At 42.1% G+C, this 23,295-nt stretch overlaps 1 protein-coding gene across 1 annotated transcript in view; it reads left to right on the forward strand.

Moving 5' to 3' along the window:
- LOC140194722 (cytochrome c oxidase subunit NDUFA4-like) overlaps window positions 1-23,295 on the forward strand; it is a 67,623-nt gene that overhangs the window by 21,045 nt on the left and 23,283 nt on the right. The window lies entirely within an intron of this gene.

The following is a 23,295-nucleotide window of genomic DNA, read 5'->3' on the forward strand; positions in this document are numbered from 1 at the left end:
TGCTCTAAAAAGCCATCTCTTAGGCCTTCCCTCTCTTGCGACCTGACACCAACTTGATTTTCCCAATCCCCTTGCATATTGAAGTCCCCCATTACAATTGTGAAATTACCCTTATTACATGCCTTTTCCAGCTCCCTTTGCAATCTCAACCCTATATTTAGGCTACTATTTGGAAGCCTAAATATGATTCCCATCATGTTTCTTTTTACCTTTGCAGTTTCTTAACTCCACACACAGAGATTCAATATTCCCTGACCCTATGTCACCTTTTTCTAAAGAATGTAATTCCTTCTCTTACCAACAGAGCCACATCCATCATTACCTCTGCCTTTCTGCCTGTCCTTTCAATACAAAGTATATCCTTTGATGTTAAGTTCCCATCTATGGCCTTCTTTCAGCCAGGACTTAGTGATGCCCATAACGTCATACCGATCAGTCCCTAATTGCACCACAAGTTCGTCCACCTTATTCTGAATATAAATATAACACCTTCAGTCCTGCATTCTTACATTCTTCACCCTTTTGAATTTTGCCTCTGTGGTACAATTTAGCTCTTTGCTCTATCCCAATATATACCCAAACATTGGCTTGTCCTTCCTTACATTCATGTTACACTCATCATCTACTTATAAACCTGCTGGTTCATCCTCAGCTCTATCATACTGGTTCCCAATAAGGCATTGGTCAAACTGTACTTGGAATATTGTGAGCAGTTTTGGGCTACTAATCTAAGGAAAGAAAAAATTACTGACATTTGTAGAGGGTCCAGAGGAAGATCGAGAATTATCTCAGGACTGAAAGGGTTACCACATGAGGTACATTTGATAGCTCTAGGCCTGGACTTGCTGGAGTTTAGAAGAATGAGGGGTGATCTCATTGAAACCTATCAAATATTGAACGGCCTAGATAGAGCACAGGTGGGGATGATGTTAGCTATCGTGTGAGTCTAGCACCAAAGGGCTCAGACTCAGAATAGAGAGATGTTCATTTAGAACAGAGATGAGGAGGAAGTTCTTTAGCCAGAGGGTGGTGAACCTGTGGAATTCACTGTCACAAACAGCTGTAGAGGCCAAGTCATTGAGTATATTTAGGGTGGAGGTTGGCAGGTTCTTGGGTGTGGGGAGAGGGCAGAAAAATGGGATTGAAAAAGATAATAAAAGATATGATAGGATGGCAGAGCAGATATGGTATAATAAAAGATATGATAGAATGGCAGAGCAGACTCAATGGGCCAAATGGCCTAATTCTGCTTCTATGTTGTATGGTCTTATGGTACTATGGAGAAAGACTGAAAAAGATTGTGATTCATAGGGATCTGGATGAACTATGTGCACGAACAGACAGATCCAATGAATAGGTAAGAAGGCAAATGGCCTGTTGGCTTTAATTGCAAATGGTTTGGAGTTGAAGTATAGGGAAATTTTGTTACAGTTATACAAAGTTTTTATGAGGTCTCAATTAGAATACTGTGCACAGCTTAGTTTTCTTACCTAAAGAAGGGATATAGTAGCATTGGAGCAGTCGATGGGAGACTCATTATGTTAATTCCTGGGCTCATTTCAAACAATGATGAGACCACAGGAGGAAGATTCACGTTCAAGTTGCATGATGCCAAGACAACAACCTTTCTCTTAATATCAGCAAAATGATGGAGCTCATTATCAACTTCAGAAAAATGTCCCAGTCCGTTTCAGTGGAGCTGAGGTGGAGATGGTTAAAATCTTCAAGTTCTTAGATGTTAGTGATATTAACTTCTGTCCTTTATTAGATATGTTGACACTACAGCTAAGAAAGCACCAAATCCTTTACTTCCTTAGAAGCTATGGAAATTCACTATGTCCTTGATGATTCTTTCTAGTACAGGTTTCCCCCGCCATCCGAAGGTAGAGCATTCCTATGAAACAGTTCATAAACCGGAATGTCGTAAAGTGAAGAAGCAATTACCATTTACTTATATAGGAAAAATTTGTGAGCATTCGCAGACCCCAAAAATAACCTACCAAATCATGTCAAATTACACATAAAACCTAAAATAACAGTAACATATAGTAAAAGCAGGAATGATATGATAAATACACAGCCTATATAAAGTAGAAATACTTTTCTATAATCATTGCTGCACTGTCCATTGTAGTGAAAATCTCACGCAAGCATTCTCGGCAGAAACACTCTCTCCAGTAACCTTTAAGCTATGAAGCTGCCAAATCATACCAAATAGCACATAAAAATATACAGCCTATATAAAGTAAAAATAATGTATATACAGTGTAGTATCACTTACGGGAATCAGGAAGACAGCGCCGAGCACACTGACAATGGTGTGTTAGGCTGAGTCCTCGGAGGTTGGGGTGGTGCAGTGGTTCCCAACCTCCGGGCCACGGACCGATACCGATCTGCGAAGCATGCTGTGGTGCAGTGGTAGCCGGAACGCATCCAGCACATCTTTTTAAAAAAAGCTGAAATAAACAAGCTAATTAATTAGGTGCCGCCCGGCACGTAAATATCGGCTGAGATCAGGATATCTCGAGTGATTGCCGTTTGCATCGCCTCTGATCTGGGCTGACATTTACTTGCCAGGGGGCACCTAATTAACTTAGCTTGTTTATTTAAGCTTTTTTCTTAAAGATGTGCTGGGTGCGTCCAGGCTACTGCTGGACCACTGCATTCTTCGCGGCAATGTATCGGTCCGCGGCCTGGAGGTTGGGGTGGTGGGACACTGGGGTGTCATCTCATCGTCGTCTGTTTCCATCAGGGTAGGCAGGTCATTTTCTATGTCTGCCTGCCTCGATGTCGAAGGTCGAGGTTCGTTGTCTGCTGTGGCTGATGTGGAAGGCTTGAAAAACGACAATATGCTTGATTGCTTAGCCTCGCGCATTTTTCTATCATACAGTTCTTTGTAAGCACTCAAACCATCCTGCAAATATGCCCTAAACCTACGTACCCTTCCAAAATTAAAGTCGTACTTTTCTGCAATCATTGCAGTGAAAATCTCACGCAGTTGCTTCACATTCAGTTTGTGGACGACTTCACTTTCGGTCCATTCACTACTGCATTCGGTTTTGATTGTTATCCTTTCCTCTTCCCATTGCATCAGCTCTTCATCTATCAGTTCTTGGTCATGGGATGCCAAAACCTCTTCAACATCATCTTCGTCAACTTCCACAAGCCAAACTCACTTTGTCCTTACTTAGTTCACTACGATCGAAATGCTTAATTTTGTCTAGTTTTACGCTAAGTGTAACACCCTTATGAGCTCATTTAGGCTTTTCCGATACCTTAGAACTCACCTTGCTAATGGATGCTCAAAATCAATCGACATAAAGCACAGATGCTCACGGACACGTTTTTAAGCAATGCCAGCTAGAATGCAGTTCCGGGGGAGGAGCTTGGCTGCTCGGGGCGCGCGCTGCCTTTCTTCATGCACTGCCTTTTTTCCTAACAGTGAAAATACCTTCTGTTAGCGAAAACAGGTAACTAATGTAGGTCTTCGTAACAGCGAGATGTCATAAAGCTAACGTTTGAAAAGCAGGGGACACCTGTACTTAAAAATGCACCATAGAAAACATCCTAAATTTAGATACATCAGAGCTTGGTAATACTAATTGCTATGCCTAAGATCGTAAGAAATTGCAGAGAGTTGTGAATGCAGCCCAGTCCATCATGAAAACTAGCCTTTCACCATTGACTCTATTGACATTTCCCACTGCTATATGAAGGCAGCCAACATAATCCAGGACCCCTCCCACCCCACTCATTCTCACTCCTCCCACCCCCTTTAAAGAGAACATATAAAATCTTGAGATTACATACCATCAGGCTCAAGGTCAATTTCAATCTTGCTGATCCAAGACTCTTGAATGGACCCCTGATATACTAAGGATGAACTTTTAGCTCTCAATCAAGGATTTGTCATGGTCCTTACACTTGATTTGTCTACTTACAGAAGACTGTACTTTCTCTGTAACTGTGTAACTATATGTAATGTTTCATATACCACAGGGATCAGTGATGGAACCTCAACTTTTAAAATTATATATGGAAGGCTAGGATGAAATGATTGAAAATATAGTCGCTCAATTTGTCCAATGATGTAAAAGTAAGTAGCAAAATAAATTAGGAAGTAAAGTTGTCAAAGAGCTAGAAAGCTATATGGGTAGATTAAGTGAATGGATAAAGGATTGACAAAATGACGGAAGCGAAATAGTAGATCTTGATAAGCAAAATAAAAGAAAGTATCTAAGTGCAGAAAGATTGCAGAGTTTTGAAGATCACGCATTCCAGTGTGTGATTTGCGAAAATTCTAACCTAGAGATATAGCAAGTAAATACAAATGCTGATGGTTTGTTATTATTTATTGCTGAAGGGGTGGAATAAAGGACACAATATCAGTTTCCTTATTTAGGGAAGAATGTAAATGCAGTAATATTTGGAAACTGTGTACCAAACTCATATAGTAAACTTAGAATAAATGATGTTGAAATTGATAAGGTATTTGAAACAAAATTTTTAGGAGTGGTAATAGATAATAAATTAAGTTGGAAACCACATAAATTATGTTAAAGCAAAAATGTCAAAATCTATTGCAATACTGTACAAAGCGCAAGATTTCTTAAATCAGGAATCTTTGTATACATTGTACTTGCAAACACGAAGAAATCTGCAGATGCTGGAAATTCAAGCAACACACACAGAATGCTGGTGGAACGTAGCAGGCCAGGCAGCATCTATTGGAAGAGGTACAGCCGACATTTCAGGCCAAGACCCTTCGCCCTGAAAGGTCTCGTCCAAAGGGTCTTGGCCCGAAACATCGACTGTACCTCTTCCAATAGATGCTGCCTGTCCTGCTGCATTCCACCAGAATTTTGTGTGTGTTGCTATACATTATACTGTTCACTTATAGTCCCATACATGCCTTACCATGTAGAGGTATGGGGAAATACATACAAAACAAATACAAACTCGATTTTTCTACTCCAAAAGAAAGTCATAAAAGTTGTAAGTAAGACAAGTTATTATGAGCCAACCAATCCACTATTTATTCAACTAAACACTTTAAAGTTCAGAGATTTTGTAGATTCTAAAATAATACAAATTATGTATAAAGTAAAAAATGGACAACTACCGCAAAGTATCCAAAGGTTGTTTAAAATGAGAGAAAGTCAACATGATTTGAGAGGAACATGTATATTTCAAAAACAAAGGATAAGAACAAATGTAAAACTCATTGTATTTCAGTCAGAGGGGTAAATCTATGGAACAGTTATAGTGAGAATTTAAAAATATGCACCACACTTAACAAGTTAAAAAAATTATATAAAAATAATTTAATAAACAAATATAAAATACATGATTTAAAATGAATGGGAGTAATGTAAGTAAATGATACTTGGAATTGGATTTTGTATTAAAAGATTATGAAATTTTTTGTTTTGGTGTGATGATTGATGCCAAATATGTTGTATAAGTAAGGGGGTAGGCGTGATAAGCTGTAGCTTCAGCCTACACCCTTTCGGTCTGTTTTAAAGAATATCTGTTTTTTTGTTGTAATTTTGTCCTTTGAAATCATCGTTATGAAATCATCGTTGGAAATGATGCTTTTTGTTATGTTTGTACTGACCAAAGTAGATTTCATTCATTTACTCACATAAAGAATTAAGGTGTTGTGGACAGTGGTGAGGGGTGTGTTACGTACCCCGTAACTGAGTTGCCAAACCAGCAGAAATGGATCACTCAGTTGGAGTCTGGATTACTAGAACTAAGAAAGTTTTATTAAAGAAACAAGCAACACAGTAATCGAAAGGATAATAAATGCAACAGTTCAGCAATGATAAACACACATGTGCACAGAATTAAGATAACAGCATCAATCAAGCTCTATCGTTGTCTAGGGGTAAATGACCAAATTTCAAAGTGACACAAAAGTTCAGTCCAATTTAGTTCAGTTCGCAGTAATCGTTGCCATGGCGATGGACAACGTGGGGGGGGGAGAGAGAGAGAGAGAGAGAACGGGAATGACTGATCATTCAGACACGGCTTCCACTCACAGACTGGCGATATGGCCCACAAGCAGCTTTTGGGCAGGTCCTTGGTGATGTCACCTGAGGTCACCGACTGTGACCCCTCCTCCAGATGCGGTCGATCCTCTGTAGTGAACCCGGCACCCAAGCAAGGGCGGACACACACCGGGTTCCCGCTGATCGTACCTTTCCACCCTGTGCGTTGTCCGGTACTTCCCACCGACTCGTGAGAGGTGCACCGCTTCCAGGGTCTCATTACCTCGGGTGTCGTGTGTCCTGCCTTAGTGAACCTGTCCCTTTTTATCCCCCTGCTGGGGTATCGCCTGTCCATCACTTCAAACAGTTCAGGGTTCAAAGGGGGAGCCGATCTTGGCAATACCCAGACTGATGGCTCCTTCATTAACATCTCCACATGCTGCTTCATTGTTCCTTATCTCTCCTTCCCCCCTGAAGACAGGTGGCAGACCAACTGCTGATCACACAGGACAGCTAACATCTTATCTATGTGTATTCTCGTCACAGGTGTCACAGGATACAGCATATAAATCAGTTACAGATAAGGGTGAGAAAATGTTAAAGGGTGTTTAATCTGAGTAAGTGTGAGGTGTTGCACCCTGAGGGGGTCAAATAAAAGAGGGAAGTTTACAGTGATTGGCAGGTCCCTTAACAGCATGAAGGGATCTTGGGATCAACAGAGGTAGATGGGTAGTAGAGAAGGGCACATGGTATGCTCGCTTTCACTTGTTGGGGCATTGAGAATAAGAAAGTCACATTGCAGAGATATCAGACTTCAGTGAAACCGATCTTGGAGTATTGTGTGCAGTTCAGTTACCCCCATTACAGGAAGAATGGTGACATGACTTTGGAAAGGTACAAAGGAGGTTTACCAGAATGCTGTCTGGATTAGAGGTTATGAGCTATAAAGAGAGATTGGAGAAACTTGAATTGTTTTCTCTGTAGCATCGGTGGGGTGGCTGAAGTTTATAATATTATGATAAGCACCGATAGGGTAGAGGGTCAGAGTCATTTTCAAGTACTAGAGGATATGTATAAGGTAAGAGGATGAAAATACAAAGGAGATGTGCGAGACAAATTTGTTTTGACACTGAGTGTGTGATAGGTGCCTGGAATGAGCAGCTTGGTGTCAGACATCCCACCCTCCAAAAACTCATTTCGGGGAGGTAGCACCATCAATTTGTGGGAGACTTCCGGGAGAGGTGGGATGTCTGCAATAGAGTAGCCCCTTAGCAGCTGGCCAGCTAGTTTAAATAACGTTAGCTATGCTAATGAACGAATGACACCTGTTAAACTCACTTCAACATGTCTTTTACAGTCTTAACCCACCATGGGCAATAGAAAAGTCACTGATGCAAACAGTGTAGTGAGCAACACTGTCATTATTTTGACCCCTATTAGGCAGGGGTACACTTTAGTGTAGTCTGGGATGATGTACGTTTTATATATTTTTGGAACACTCTGCCATGGCGCGCTATTGCTCGCGCGTTCTCTCTCTCTCTCTCTCTCTCTCGTGATCGCTTGCTCTCTCTCTCGCTCGCTTGCCTACGCGCACGCGCTCTCTCTTGCTTGCTCTCCAAAAAAATTGATTTCCGTGATATTGTATATAATTTGCGGGCATCAGGGAGCCACTATTAATATGCGGGAGACTCCCAGAAGTTCCAGGACAGGTGGGATGTCTGTGGTGTCGTGGTGAAAGTAGATATGAAAAAGGCTGTTAGATAGACACCTAAATACAAGAGTGTTTGGAAGGATATGGATCATGTACAGGTGGAAGAGTGTTTTTGTTTAATTCAGCATCATGTTCAGTGCAGATATTGTGGGTCAAAGGGCCTGTTCCTGTTCTGTACTGCTCCATGTTTGGTTCTAGTTCAAAATAATTTTGCAAAACTGGGACCTGCAAATGGGTGGGTTGTCCTACAATTTCAGGAAGGATATACCCATTGGAGCTTGGAAGAAAGAGAATTGAAACCTTTCAGATCAGGATCTTAATAGCATGGATGTGTGAAGGATGGCACTTTCTTCCGGTGAGTCTAAAACTCATGTTCACTGCTTAAAAATATAAGCCTGCTCATTTAAGGCAGTGATAGGCAATTTTTATTCCTCTGATGAGTGTCATGAGATTTTGCAATTCTCTTTCTCAACAGGTACAATGAAGAATAATTTATTTTTAAGGTAGATTCATCGTAACTAAAGATTACTGTGACTAGGCAGGAATATGGATTGGAAGATCAAATCTTACTGAATAGTAAAACAGACCTGACGGGCTGAGTGATATTTTCCTTCTCCTTACTCATATGTTCTTAAAAGCTTTTTTTAAATTGGGCTTGTTTTTCTCGCTTATTCCAATCATTCTACCCCTCTTCGGTTTGGTTTCAGTATCTACTTTGACTTTAATCATTCTGTTTCATTTATCTATATTCCCTCTCTTTGTTATCCTTTCACACATTAGTGATAGAAACCATAGAAAAACTACAGCACAGAAACAGGCCTTTTGGCCCTTCTTGGCTGTGACGAACCATTTTCTGCCTAGTCCCACTGACCTGCACACGGACCATATCCCTCCATACACCTCCCATCCGTGTATCTGTCCAATTTATTCTTAAATGTTAAAAAAGAACCTGCATTCACCACCTCGTCTGGCAGCTCATTCCATACTCCCACCACCCTCTGTGTGAAGAAGCCCCTGCTAATGTTCCCTTTAAACTTTTCCCCCCTCACCCTTAACCCATGTCCTCTGGTTTTTTTCTCCCCTTGCCTCAGTGGAAAAAGCCTGCTTGCATTCACTCTATCTATACCCATCATAATTTTATATACCTCTATCAAATCTCCCCTCATTCTTCTACGTAGGCTCCAGGGAATAAAGTCCTAACCTATTCAACCTTTCTCTGTAACTGAGTTTCTCAAGTCCCGGCAACATCCTTGTAAACCTTCTCTGCACTCTTTCAACCTTATTTATATCCTTCCTGTAATTTGGTGACCAAAACTGAACACAATACTCGAGATTCGGCCTCACCAATGCCTTATACAACCTCATCATAACATTCCAGCTCTTATACTCAATACTTCGATTAATAAAGGCCAATGTACCAAAAGTTCTCTTTACGACCCTATGTATCTGTGACGCCACTTTTAGGGAATTTTGTATCTGTATTCCCAGATCCCTCTGTTCTACTGCACTCCTCAGTGCCTTACCATTAACCCTGTATGTTCTACCTTGGTTTGTCCTTCCAACATGCAATACCTCACACCTGTCTGTATTAAACTCCATCTGCCATTTTTCAGCCCATTTTTCCAGCTGGTCCAAGTCCCTCTGCAGGCTCTGAAAACCTTCCTCACTGTCTACTACACCTCCAATCTTTGTATCATCAGCAAATTTGCTGAACCAATTTACCACATTATCATCCAGATCATTGATATAGATGACAAATAACAATGGACCCAGCACTGATCCCTGTGGCACACCACTAGTCACAGGCCTCCACTCGGAGAAGCAATTCTCTACTACCACTCTGTGGCTTCTACCATCGAGCCAATGTCTAATCCAATTTACCACCTCTCCATGTATACCTAGCGACTGAATTTTCCTAACTAACCTCCCATGCGGGACCTTGTCAAAGGCCTTACTGAAGTCCATGTAGACATTATCCACTGCCTTCCCTTCATCCACTTTCCTGGTAACCGCATCGAAAAACTCCAAGAGATTGGTCAAACATGACCTACCACGCACAAAGCCATGTTGACTCTCCCTAATAAGTCCCTGTCTATCCAAATGCTTGTAGATTCTGTCTCTTAGTACTCCCTCCAATAACTTACCTATTACCGACGTTAAATTTACCGGCCTATAATTTCCCGGATTACTTTTCGATCCTTTTTTAAACAACGGAACAACATGAGCCACTCTCCAATCCTCTGGCACCTCACCTGTAGACAGCGACATTTTAAATATTTCTGCCTGGACCCCTGCAATTTCAACACTAGTCTCCTTCAAGGTCCGAGGGAACACTCTGTCAGGTCCGAGGGATTTATCCACTTTAATTTTCCTCAAGACAGCAAGCACCTCCTCCTTTTCAATCCGTACAGTTTCCATGATCTCACTACTCGTTTCCCTTAACTCCATAGACTTCATACCAGTTTGCTTAGTAAATACAGATGCAAAAAACTATTTAAGATTCCCCCATTTCCTTTGGTTCCGCACATAGCCGACCACTCTGATCTTCAAGAGGACCAATTTTATCCCTTACAATCCTTTTGCTCTTAATATACCTGTAAAAGCTCTTTGGATTATCCTTCACTTTGACTGCCAAGGCAACCTCATGTCTTCTTTTAGCCCTCCTGATTTCTTTCTTAAGTATTTTCTTGCACTTCTTATACTCCTCAAGCACCTTATTTACTCCCTGTTTCCTATACATTTCATACAACTCCCTCTTCTTCTTTATCAGAGTTGCAATATCCCTTGAGAACCAAGGTTCCTAATTCCTATTCACTTTGCCTTTAATCCTGACAGGAACATACAAACTCTGCACTCTCAAAACTTCTCCTTTGAAGGCTTCCCACCTACTGATCACACCTTTGCCAGAGAACAACCTGTCCCAATCCACACTTTTTAGATCCTTTCTCATTTCTTCAAATTTGGCCTTCTTCCAGTTCAGAACCTCGACCCCAGGACCAGATCTATCCTTGTCCATGATCAAGTTGAAACTAATGGTGTTATGATCACTGGAACCAAAGTGCTCCCCTACACAGACTCCTGTCACTTGTCCTAACTCGTTTCCTAACAGGAGATCCAATATTGCATCCCCTCTAGTTGGTCCCTCTATGTATTGATTTAGAAAACTTTACTGAACACATTTTACAAACTCTAAACCATCTAGATCCCTAACAGTATGGGAGTCCCAATCAAGATATGGAAAATTAAAATCCCCTAACACCACAACTTTATGTTTTCTGCAGTTGCCTGCTATCTCTCTGCAGATTTGCTCTTCCAATTCTCATTGACTATTGGGTGGTCTGTAATACAATCCCACTAATGTGGCCATACCTTTCCTGTTTCTCAGCTCCACCCATAAGGACTCAGTAGACAAGCTCTCTAATCTGTCCTGCCTGAGCACTGCTGTAATATTTTCCCTAACAAGCAATGCTACTCCCCCACCTTTCATTCCTCTGCCTCGATCACATCTGAAACATCGGAACCCTGGAATATTAAGTTGCCAGTCCTGCCCGTCCTGTAGCCAAGTTTCACTAATTGCTATAACGTCATAATTCCACGTGTCAATCCACACCCTCAACTCATCTGCCTTCCCCGCAATACTCCTAGCATTGAAATATATACACCTCAGAAGATTTTTACCACCACTCACAACCTTTCTATTAGCGGATTTGCTTGAACTTTTAACATCATTTATTTTCACCCCAGCCACACTGTCAGCTCTGGCACTCTGGTTCCCATCCCCCTGCAAATCTAGTTTAAAGCCTCTCCAATAGCACTAACAAACCTCCCTGAAAGGATATTGGTCCCCCTGTAGTTCAAGTGTAACCCGTCTCTCTTGTACAGGTCCCACCTGCCCCAGAAGAGGTCCCAATAATCCTGAAATCTGAAACCCTGCCCCCTACACCAGTTCCTCAGCCATTTGTTCATCCTCCAGAGCATTCTATTCCTACCCTCACTGGCACGTAGCACAAGTAGCAATCCTGAGATTACCACCCTCGAGGTCCTGCTTTTCAACTTCCTACCAAGCTCTCTATACTCACTCTCCAGGACCTCCTCACTCTTCCTTGCTATGTCATTGGTACCGGTGTGCACCACGACATCTTGCTGATCACCCTCCCACTTCAGAATGTCAGGCAAGCGATCAGAGACATCCTTGACCCTGGCACCCGGGAGGCAACAAACCATCCTGGATTCTCTGTCACGACCACAGAACCTCCTATCTGCACCTCTAACTATCGAGTCCCCTATCACTACCATGATCCAATCATTCTGTGAAGTTCCAATATAGAGTTGCTTTTACAACTATTTGATGCACAAAAATAATGGGAGTTAAAGTGCATGAAAGACATCTAAGTCAGGTCTAGGGCTGCAAATGCCCCTTCTACAGCAAATTCTATGTCAGCAGTGATCTGTGTATCAGACTAAAATTAGACTTTGCTTTGAAGACATTGCTGATATCAGTAAAACAGAAGGACATCCCAAATTGAGTGAGACTGATTGAACTGTTAGAAACACAGAAGCATAGAAAACATACAGCACAATACAGGCCCTTCGGCCCACAAAGCTGTGCCGAACATGTCCCTACCTTAGAACTGTCTAGGCTTTACCCATAGCCCTCTATTTTACAAAGCTCAAGTATCCATCCAAGAGTCTCTTAAAAGACCCTATCATTTCCGCTTCCACCACTGCTGCCGGCAGCCCATTCCACGCACTCACCACTCTCTGCATAAAAAAACTTACCCCTGACATCTCTTCTGTACCTACTTCCAAGACCCTTAAAACTATGCCCTCTCGTGCTAGCCATTTCAGCCCTGGGAAAAAGCCTCTGACTATCCACACGATCAATGCCTCTCATTATCTTAAACACCTCTATCAGGTCACCTCTCATCCTCCGTCACTACAAGGAGAGAAGGCTGAGTTCACTCAACCTACTCTCATAAGTCATGCTCCCCAATCCAGGCAACATGCTTGTAAATCTCCTCTGCACCCTTTCTATAGTTTCCACGTCCTTCCTGTAGTGAGGCAACCAGAACTGAGCACAGTACTCCAAGTGGGGTCTGACTAGGGTCCTATATAGCTGCAACATTACCTCTCGGCTCTTAAACTCAATCCCACAGTTGATGAAGGCTAATGCACCATATACAGTCAATCTGCGTAGCAGCTTTGGGTGTTCTATGGACTCAGTCCCTAGGATCCCTTTGATCCTCCACACTGCCAAGAGTCTTACCATTAATGCTATATTCTGCCATCATATTTGACCAGCCAAAATGAACCACCTCACACTTATCTGGGCTAAACTCCATTTGCCACTTCTCAGCCCAGTTTTGCATCCTATCCATGTCCTGTTGTAACCTCTGACAGCTCTCCACACTATCCACAACACCCCCAACCTTTGTGTCATCTGCAAATTTACTAACCCATCCCTCCACTTCCTTATCCAGGTTATTTATAAATATCACAAAGATCAGGGGTCCCAGAACAGATCCGTGAGGCACACCTCTGGTCACTGGACTCCATGCAGAATATGACCCATCTACAACCACTCTTTGCTTCCTGTGGGCAAGCCAGTTCTGGATCCACAAAGCAATGTCCCCTTGGATCCCTTACTTTTCTCAATAAGCCTTGCGTGGGTACCTTATCAAATGCCTTGCCAAAATCCATATACACTACATCTACGGCTCTACGGCTCTACCTTCATCAATGTGTTTAGTCACATCCTTAAAAAATTTACACTACATCTACGGCTCTACGGCTCTACCTTCATCAATGTGTTTAGTCACATCCTCAAAAAATTCAATCAGGCTCATAAGGCACAACCTGCCTTTGATAAAGCCATGCTGGCTATTCCTAATCACATTATGCCTCTCCAAATGTTCATTAGTCCTGCCTCTCAGGATCTTCTCCATCAATTTACCATCCACTGAAGTAAGACTCACTGGCCTATAATTTCCTGGGCTATCCCTACTCCCTTTCTTGAATAAGGGAACAACATCCCTTAAGGGAGTTGAGAAAAGGGACCGCAAAGGTAGTAATCTCGGGATTACTGCCTGTGCCACGCGACAGTGAGAGTAGGAATGCGATGAGGTGGAGGATAAATGCGTGGCTGAGGGATTGGAGCAGGGGGCAGGGATTCAAGTTTTTGGATCATTGGGACCTCTTTTGGCGCAGGCGTGACCTGTACAAAAAGGACGGGTTGCACTTGAATCCTAGGGGGACCAATATCCTGGCAGGGAGATTAGCGGGGGCTACTGAGGTGACTTTAAACTAGAATGGTTGGGGGGTGGGAATCAAATTAAAGAGGCTAGGCGTGAGGAGGTTAGTTCACTACAGGGGGATGGGAACCAGTGCAGAGAGGCAGAGGGGTGTAAAGTGAGGGTAGAAACAAAAAGTACTATGGAGAAAAGTAAAAGTGGCAGGCCGACAAATCCAGGGCAAGCATTAAAAAGGGCCACTTTTCAGCATAATTGTATAAGGGCTAAGAGAGTTGTAAAAGAGTGCCTGAAGGCTTTGTGTGTCAATGCAAGGAGCATTCGTAATAAGGTGGATGAATTGAAAGGGCAGATTGTTATTAATGATTATGATATAGTTGGGATCACAGAGACATGGCTCCAGGGTGACCAGGGATGGGAGCTCAACGTTCAGGGATATTCAATATTCAGGAGGGATAGACATGAAGGAAGGGGAGGTGGGGTGGCGTTGCTGGTTAAAGAAGAGATTAACACAATAGAAAGGAAGGACATAAGCCGGGCAGATGTGGAATCGATATGGGTAGAGCTGCGTAACACTAAGGGGCAGAAGACGCTGGTGGGAGTTGTGTACAGGCCACCTAACAGTAGTAGTGAGGTCGGAGATGGTATTAAACAGGAAATTAGAAATGTGTGCAATAAAGGAACAGCAGTTATAATGGGTGACTTCAATCTACATGTAGATTGGGTGAACCAAATTGGTAAAGGTGCTGAGGAAGAGGATTTCTTGGAATGTATGTGGGATGGTTTTTTGAACCAACATGTCGAGGAACCGACTAGAGAGCAGGATATTCTGGACTGGGTTTTGAGCAATGAGGAAGGGTTAATTAGCAATCTTGTCGTGAGAGGCCCCTTGGGTAAGGGTGACCATAATATGGTGGAATTCTTCATTAAGATGGAGAGTGACATAGTTAATTCAGAAACAAAGGTTCTGAACTTAAAGAGGGGTAACTTTGAAGGTATGAGACGTGAATTAGCTAAGATAGACTGGCAAATGACACTTAAAGGATTGACGGTGGATATGCAATGGCAAGCATTTAAAGGTTGCATGGATGAACTGCAACAAATGTTCATCCCAGTTTGGCAAAAGAATAAATCAAGGAAGGTAGTGCACCCGTGGCTGACAAGAGAAATTAGGGATAGTATCAATTCCAAAGAAGAAGCATACAAATTAGCCAGAGAAAGTGGCTCACCTGAGGACTGGGAGAAATTCAGAGTTCAGCAGAAGAGGACAAAGGGCTTAATTAGGAAGGGGAAAAAGGATTATGAGAGAAAACTGGCAGGCAACATAAAAACTGACTGTAAAAGCTTTTATAGATATGTAAAAAGGAAAAGACTGGTAAAGACAAATGTAGGTCCCCTGCAGGCAGAAACAGGTGAATTGATTATGGGGAGCAAGGACATGGCAGACCAATTGAATAATTACTTTGGTTCTGTCTTCACTAAGGAGGACATAAATAATCTTCCAGAAATAGTAGGGGACAGAGGGTCCAGTGAGATGGAGGAACTGAGCGAAATACATGTTAGTAGGGAAGTGGTGTTAGGTAAATTGAAGGGATCGAAGGCAGATAAATCCCCAGGGCCAGATGGTCTGCATCCCAGGGTGCTTAAGGCAGTAGCCCAAGAAATAGTGGATGCATTAGTGATAATTTTTCAAAACTTGTTAGATTCTGGACTAGTTCCTGAGGATTGGAGGGTGGCTAATGTAACTCCACTTTTTAAAAAAGGCGGGAGAGAGAAACCGGGGAATTATAGACCGGTTAGCCTAACGTCGGTGGTGGGGAAACTGCTGGAGTCAGTTATCAAGGATGTGATAACAGCACATTTGGAAAGCGGTGAAATAATCGGACAAAGTCAGCATGGATTTGTGAAAGGAAAATCATGTCTGATGAATCTCATAGAATTTTTTGAGGATGTAACTAGTAGAGTGGATAGGGGAGAACCAGTGGATGTGGTATATTTGGATTTTCAGAAGGCTTTTGACAAGGTCCCACACAGGAGATTAGTGTGCAAACTTAAAGCACACGGTATTGGGGGTAAGGTATTGGTGTGGGTGGAGAGTTGGTTAGCAGACAGGAAGCAAAGAGTGGGAATAAGCGGGACCTTTTCAGAATGGCAGGCGGTGACTAGTGGGGTACCGCAAGGCTCAGTGCTGGGACCACAGTTGTTTACAATATATATTAGTGACTTGGATGAGGGAATTAAATGCAGCATCTCCAAGTTTGCGGATGACACAAAGCTGGGTGGCAGTGTTAGCTGTGAGGAGGATGCTAAGAGGATGCAGGGTGAGTTGGATAGGTTGGGTGAGTGGGCAAATTCATGGCAGATGCAATTTAATGTGGATAAATGTGAAGTTATCCACTTTGGTGGCAAAAATAGGAAAACAGATTATTATCTGAACGGTGGCCGATTAGGAAAAGGGGAGGTGCAATGAGACCTGGGTGTCATTATACACCAGTCATTGAAAGTGGGCATGCAGGTACAGCAGGCGGTGAAAAAGGCGAATGGTATGCTGGCATTTATAGCGAGAGGATTTGAGTACAGGAGCAGGGAGGTACTACTGCAGTTGTACAAGGCCTTGGTGAGACCACACCTGGAGTATTGTGTGCAGTTTTGGTCCCCTAATCTGAGGAAAGACATCCTTGCCATAGAGGGAGTACAGAGAAGGTTCACCAGATTGATTCCTGGGATGGCAGGACTTTCATATGAAGAAAGACTGGATGAACTGGGCTTGTACTCGTTGGAATTTAGAAGATTGAGGGGGGATCTGATTGAAACGTATAAAATCCTAAAGGGATTGGACAGGCTAGATGCAGGAAGATTGTTCCCGATGTTGGGGAAGTCCAGAACGAGGGGTCACAGTTTGAGGATAGAGGGGAAGCCTTTTAGGACCAAGATTAGGAAAAACTTCTTCACACAGAGAGTGGTGAATCTGTGGAATTCTCTGCCACAGGAAACAGTTGAGGCCAGTTCATTGGCTATATTTAAGAGGGAGTTAGATATGGCCCTTGTGGCTACGGGGGTCAGGGGGTATGGAGGGAAGGCTGGGGCGGTGTTCTGAGTTGGATGATCAGCCATGATCATAATAAATGGCGGTGCAGGCTCGAAGGGCCAAATAGCCTACTCCTGCACCTATTTTCTATGTTTCTATCCGCAACCCTCCAATCCTCCAGAACCTCTCCCGTCCTCATTGATGATGCAAGGATCATTGCCAGAGGCTCAGCAATCTCCTCCCTTGCTTCTCACAGTAGTCTGGAGTACATCCTGTCTGGTCCCGGTGACTTATCCAACTTGATGCTTTCCAAAAGCTCCAGCACATTCTCTTCCTTAATATCTACATGCTCAAGCTTTTCAGTCCACTGCAAGTCATCCGCACAATCGCCAAGATCCTTTTCCTAGTGAATACTGAAGCAAAGTATTCATTAAATACCTCCGCTATTTCCTCCGGTTCCGTACAAACTTTTCCACTGTCACACTTGATTGGTCCTATTTTCTCATATCTTATCCTCTTCCTCTTCACATACCTGTATAATGCCTTTGGGTTTTCCCTTAATCTTGTCCTCTAAGGCCTTCTCATGGCCCCTTCTGGCTCTCCTAATTTCATTCTTAAACTCCTTCCTGCTGCCTTATAATCTTCCAGATTCCTATCATTACCTAGTTTTTTGACCTTTTGTAAGCTCTTCTTTTCTTGACTAGATTTACAACAGCCTTTGTACACCACGGATCTTGTACCCTACCATTCTTTCCATGTCTCATTGGAAAGTACCTACTCAGAACTCCACGCAAATATCCCCTGAACATTTGCCACATTTCTTCTGTACTCCCTGAGAACATCTGTTTCCAATTTATGCTTCCAAGTTCCTGCCTGATAACCTCAAACTTCCCCTTACTCCAATTAAATGTTTCCCTAACTTGTCTGTTCCTATCCCTCTCCAATGCTATGGTAAAGGAGATCGAATTGTGATCACTATCTCCAAAATGCTCTCCCACTGAGAGACCTGATACCTGACCAGGTTCATTTCCCGATAACAGATCAAGTACAGCCTCTCCTCTTGTAGACTTATCTATATATTGTGTCAAGAAACCTTCCTGAACACACCTAGCAAACTCTTACCCCATCTAAACCCCTCGCTCTAGGGAGATGCCAATGAATATTTGGGAAATTAAAATCTCCCACCATAACAACCCTGTTATTATTATTCCTTTCCAGAATCTGTCTCCCTATCTGCTCCTTGATGTCCCTGTTTCTATTGGGTGGTCTGTAAAAAACATTCAGTAGAGTTATTGACCCCTTCCTGTTCCTAACCTCCACCCACAGACACTCCGTAGACAATCCCTCTATGACTTCCTCCTTTTCTGCAGCCTTCACACTATCTCTGATCAACAGTGCCACGCCCCACCTCTTTTGCCTCCCTCTCTATCCTTTCTGAAACATTTAAAGCCTGTTGAGTGCCCTGTAGAATATAGACAAAAACACTTGAAAGAGCAGCATATAGACTGCCTTTAACCTACTTAAGTGATCATGAATCCTATGCACCTTTCATACTTACTGGTCATCAGTATACTCTAAATACTAAATCTATGCATTGCATTGTTTCAAGTTTAGAACATTTTATGTTCACATGAGATAGACATGTTCATCCTGCCAAATCAGCCACAGTACATTTGGAATTAAGACTCACTAAGAAGTTGATACCTCATTTTTGTTGAGGCAAGAGGATTAGATTTTAAGTCCTAACTAGAATTGCTACAGTACTCTGAATATAAATTTACTCCCAAATCTGTTTTACAATGTGAAACAACATAAACAACAGGTTCTGTCCATCACTGGGGACGTACCCTGTTCTCATTGCTACCATCAGAAAGGAGGTACAGGAGCCTAAAGGCACACACTCAACGATTTAGGAACAGTTTCTTTCCCTTGCTATCTGATATCTGACTGGACATTGGACCCATGAACACTACCTCACAATTTTTTAATAATTTGTTTTTATTTTTGCACTATTTACTTAATTTAACCATTTAATATATAGGCTTACTGTAATTCAATTTTTTCCCCTCTGTTATCACACAAAGCATTGTACTGCTGCTGCAAATTTCAGGCAACAATTTTCTTTATCTGCACTCTCCACCTCCCTCTTTACAGTACAATTTTCCCTTATACTTCATATCCTTTACAAGAGTTTAAGACAGGAAAGCATATATCATCTGAGAGCTCAACCCAGTTGTACATTGACCCATCTCAATCCAACATATCAACAGTCCATCTCCCTCTGTGGATTTTGCCTGACCTGCTGAGTTCCTCCATTATCTTGTGTGTTGCTTCAGATTTTAGCATCGTCAGTCTCTTGTGTTTCTATCTGCAGATTGGTATATTTGTTTTATTCTATGTCAGGAATAGCAACATTGAAAATAATTTCATTCCTCTTTACATACTAACAAAAGGGCAGATGCTAACATATTCTGTGAGTGTAAGGAGAGATGATCAAGAACACAATCAAAAAGGTTTGGAAAAACCATAGGTTAGTTCACAGCAGTTGGAAATTAATTTGACAGTTACTGTAATTCAGGTCTCAAATCTTTCAACAGAACTAGGCTTAGCAAAGGCTTTTTGGGGCAGTGATAAGAGACAAAGGATAATATATCTTAATAATTGCCAAACAACTTTGGCAATGCAACTCAGTGTGGAATTCTACTAGATTTTTGTTATTCATATGGTTTATAAAATCAAGAAAATGTTAAAATAATTCTTTTCGACTTTCCATTATTTATCTCTTATTTCCCCTGCTATTCCACTGTATATTACTTATATTGAACTAAATATTCTATCATTTCCTTGGACAGATAGCGTCTCATTATTTGTTCTTCAATCTGGTTGGTTAAGGAGACACATAGTTACTTGATCTATTCACTTAGGTTCTTGAACCCTTGCCATATCAGTACAGTACAATTCTGATAATCCCACATGAGACTTCGTTAGTGCTCATTTTCTGGACTAATGATACCCCAGACTACTTTTAATTCATAATATTTAGATGTGAATAGTATAATAAATTTCCCAATAAACCCTAATATGCTTAAGGAGTGCATGAGCAACTGCACCTTAGTCAGTTTAAAAAGAGCATGGGTACCTGTGAGTTGAGTGGAAGAATGGCAAATGGAGCCTTCACGAGCAGATGTGTGACAGAGAACTCTCCCTTCTACGGGCAGTTCCCAGTGACACACTCAGAGGTGGTCATAAAGTGCTGCTGGAGGATCATCAACATGCTGAAAAATGCCTTAGGTCTGCCAGCCTAGAGGAATGTTACTGACTAGCACATTCCCAGCTACAGGAATTTGCGCTGAGGGTCACATCGAGATATGGTGCAGCCAGCATAAGGTCTTGGTGAGGAAGGAATACAGTGTAGGGTTCTTCTGCTTCTGGATGGGAAGGGGCCAGTTGGAGCCAATTATTGCAGTAGTGTACCACCTTAGGAGGCCACATGAGTGGGGACAGTAAGGAATGTAACAAAACACTACTTAACGCATTGACTATGAATGTAAGAATGAAAAAGCATTGGACAGTTTATTCTCATAATTAATTTTTTTATGAGTAAAGTATATTGTCATTAAAATAAATTGGGGCCATGTTGAATTGGAGGAAGAATGGGAACCAAGGCCTAGTGAGCGAAAGAGGAACATGGGAATGAGGAGCCCAGCATTAAAATGCTGTGCAGGAACCAGGGCTCCGGCCAGTGTCAACGGAGCACAGCCAAATGCTGCACGAACACTATTTCCCAGTTACCAGATTAATGGATTATTGAAATGTTACTGTAATATCAAGAAAAAGATGTAGAGAAGTTTTCAGAAGAGACTAAGAATGATAATTCGTAATGAGAAGAAAACCCTGGAAATGTCTATTTTCAAGGGAACGGAATGGGTTTCCAAATTCAAAGTAAGTTTATTATCAAAGTGCATATGTCACCATATACAACCCCAAGATTCATTTTCTTGCAGGCATACAAAATAAGTCCATAATTGAATGACAGCCATAATAGAATCAATGAAAGACTGCACCAACTTGGGCATTCAACCGGTGTGCAAAAGACAACAAACTGTGCAAATACGAAAAGAAAGAAATAGTGATAGTAAATAACTAAACAATGAATATTGAGAACATGATATGAAGATTCAAAGATTCAAAGTACATTTGTTATTTAAGTATGTATGCAGTATACAGCCCTGTAGCCGGCTGGTGGCGTCGTGACATCAGCGATGGACTGCGGAGTGGAGCTTCCGAAGTTCAAACCCAGCTGGCTCCCCCCGGCACGCTTTTCATCCGTGCGGGGTTAAGAGCTGGTGATCTCTTTGAAAAAAACTCACCCGGCAGAAGGCAATGGCAAACCACCGCTGTAACTTGCCTCGTACCCGAATTCCAACTACGTCAGAACGGCGTGGGAGGAAGTCGTCCGCTACCGGGAAAAATTCCGGATGCGACCTACATTATTATTATACAGCCCTGGGATTCACCTTCCTACAGGCAGCCATGAAACAAAGAAACACCATGGAACCTGTTCACAGAAAACATCAAACGCCTAATGCACAAAAAAATACAAATTGCACAAATGGTAAAAAATGAGTGAAAATCACAGAATATAAAACATCAAACCATGAAGTCATTGAAACAGCCTAGGAATGTTTAGTTTAGTTCAGTTCAGTTTAATTTTGTGCTATGTTGTTTGCTGATTTCAGGCCACAGAGCCAGTCCACTCTGATCAAAATTGCACAATATAGCAATAAAAATGAGTATCTAGAAACACACATAACATGAACCACGGAGTCCAATTCACAAGCCGCATCAATTAAACCTTCCCCAAGACCCAAGACTCCGGTGCCTTCCTCTGGCAGCATCAAGTGAGAGGGAGATGGAGAGCGAGAGACCAGTCAACCACAGGCTCCTTCCTCCAGAGCAGCGAACAAGAGTGAGAGGGAGGACAAGCACATGCAGGCACATCCCTCTGGCAGCAGTGAGTGAGAGGGAGGGAGAGAGAGACTGGTCAAACGCAGGCAAAAGGCGCTGAACATCCACTTGCCTTTCCCTCTCGTCCTCACTGATTTCAATTTTGTTCGATGCTTTAATTGTTGCGATCAATGAGAAATGGAGTCGAACACGTGCCCGCACCCCATCTCCAGGCTTCTTGGCTTCCAGGCTACACACTCTGCACCAAACCTTATTGAACTCCCTCGGAGACAGGAAGTGCCAGATTGCTCAATCGGCCCGAAGACACGCCATCACAGGATCCAATCGTAGCAGAATCATACTTGAAAGAAGAAAACGAAGTAAAGGAAGTAGTTTTGTGAAGTGTTGGAAGGGCTAGCTTGACAATCTAGAACACTTCCAAGTGATGTGAAGAGGAAGCTGACTAACTTCCTGAGAAGTCCTTTCTGTTGTCTTTTTGACAGTGCAGTAGTGATGGATTCCTTATGGAATCCAATGGCAGCGTGCCAGGTTCCTCCAGCTTCCATAGAAAAGCAAGTTTCAGAACAATGTTTTTGAATTAATTGGGTTGATAATTGCATTTCATTGTTTTATGTTAACTTTTATTTACAATTTAATAAAAGCAATTAAATAGTTTAATAGTTCAATTAATGTTGAATAGTTTTCCTATTTTTGAAAGCTTGTGAATGTGTACAGTACTCAAAGAATTCTAACAGATTCTTGAGCTTGGGGTTATGACTTAAATGGCTGACAATGCTCCATAGGGTCTAGCTAATTAAGACCCAGCTTGAGGAACCAGGCTGGTGAAGTTGAATTAGTTTATGTCCTTCAGGAGGATTACTGCCAGCCAACAGCAAACAGCTTGGGATCTCATCCATCAATTACGTTTTGCAAAGTGGGTATGGGATTAACAAGTACTGGTGCTTCACTGCACATTGAGACGGTCTGGACAGAACGGTGCAGTGGGCTGGAATTGGACTGCAGGCACATCATCATCACCATGGGATTACAGTAATTGAAAAACAAAAAAACTAGATGCTGAAAAATTGAAATAAAACAGAAAAAGCTGAAAATAGACCCAGTTCCTCTCTCACTTCACTATAGATTAAACCTTCATCAGAATTAGGAAATCAAATACACTTTATCGACCTGAAATAATGACTGTACTTCTCTCAGCAGCAGCTGCCTGAAATGCTGAGTATTTCCAGAATGTTTTTGTGTCATATATTATTGGAGTGCAACGTTCCAATTGAGAAGTAAGTTACACCACAGATAATTCACATAAATTGCAACTCTTTCCCTCAATTGCCTCACTACATTCAGTGACTT

Source organism: Mobula birostris, chromosome 3 (assembly GCF_030028105.1).
Source record: "Mobula birostris isolate sMobBir1 chromosome 3, sMobBir1.hap1, whole genome shotgun sequence".
In the NCBI taxonomy this organism is placed as follows: domain Eukaryota; kingdom Metazoa; phylum Chordata; class Chondrichthyes; order Myliobatiformes; family Myliobatidae; genus Mobula; species Mobula birostris.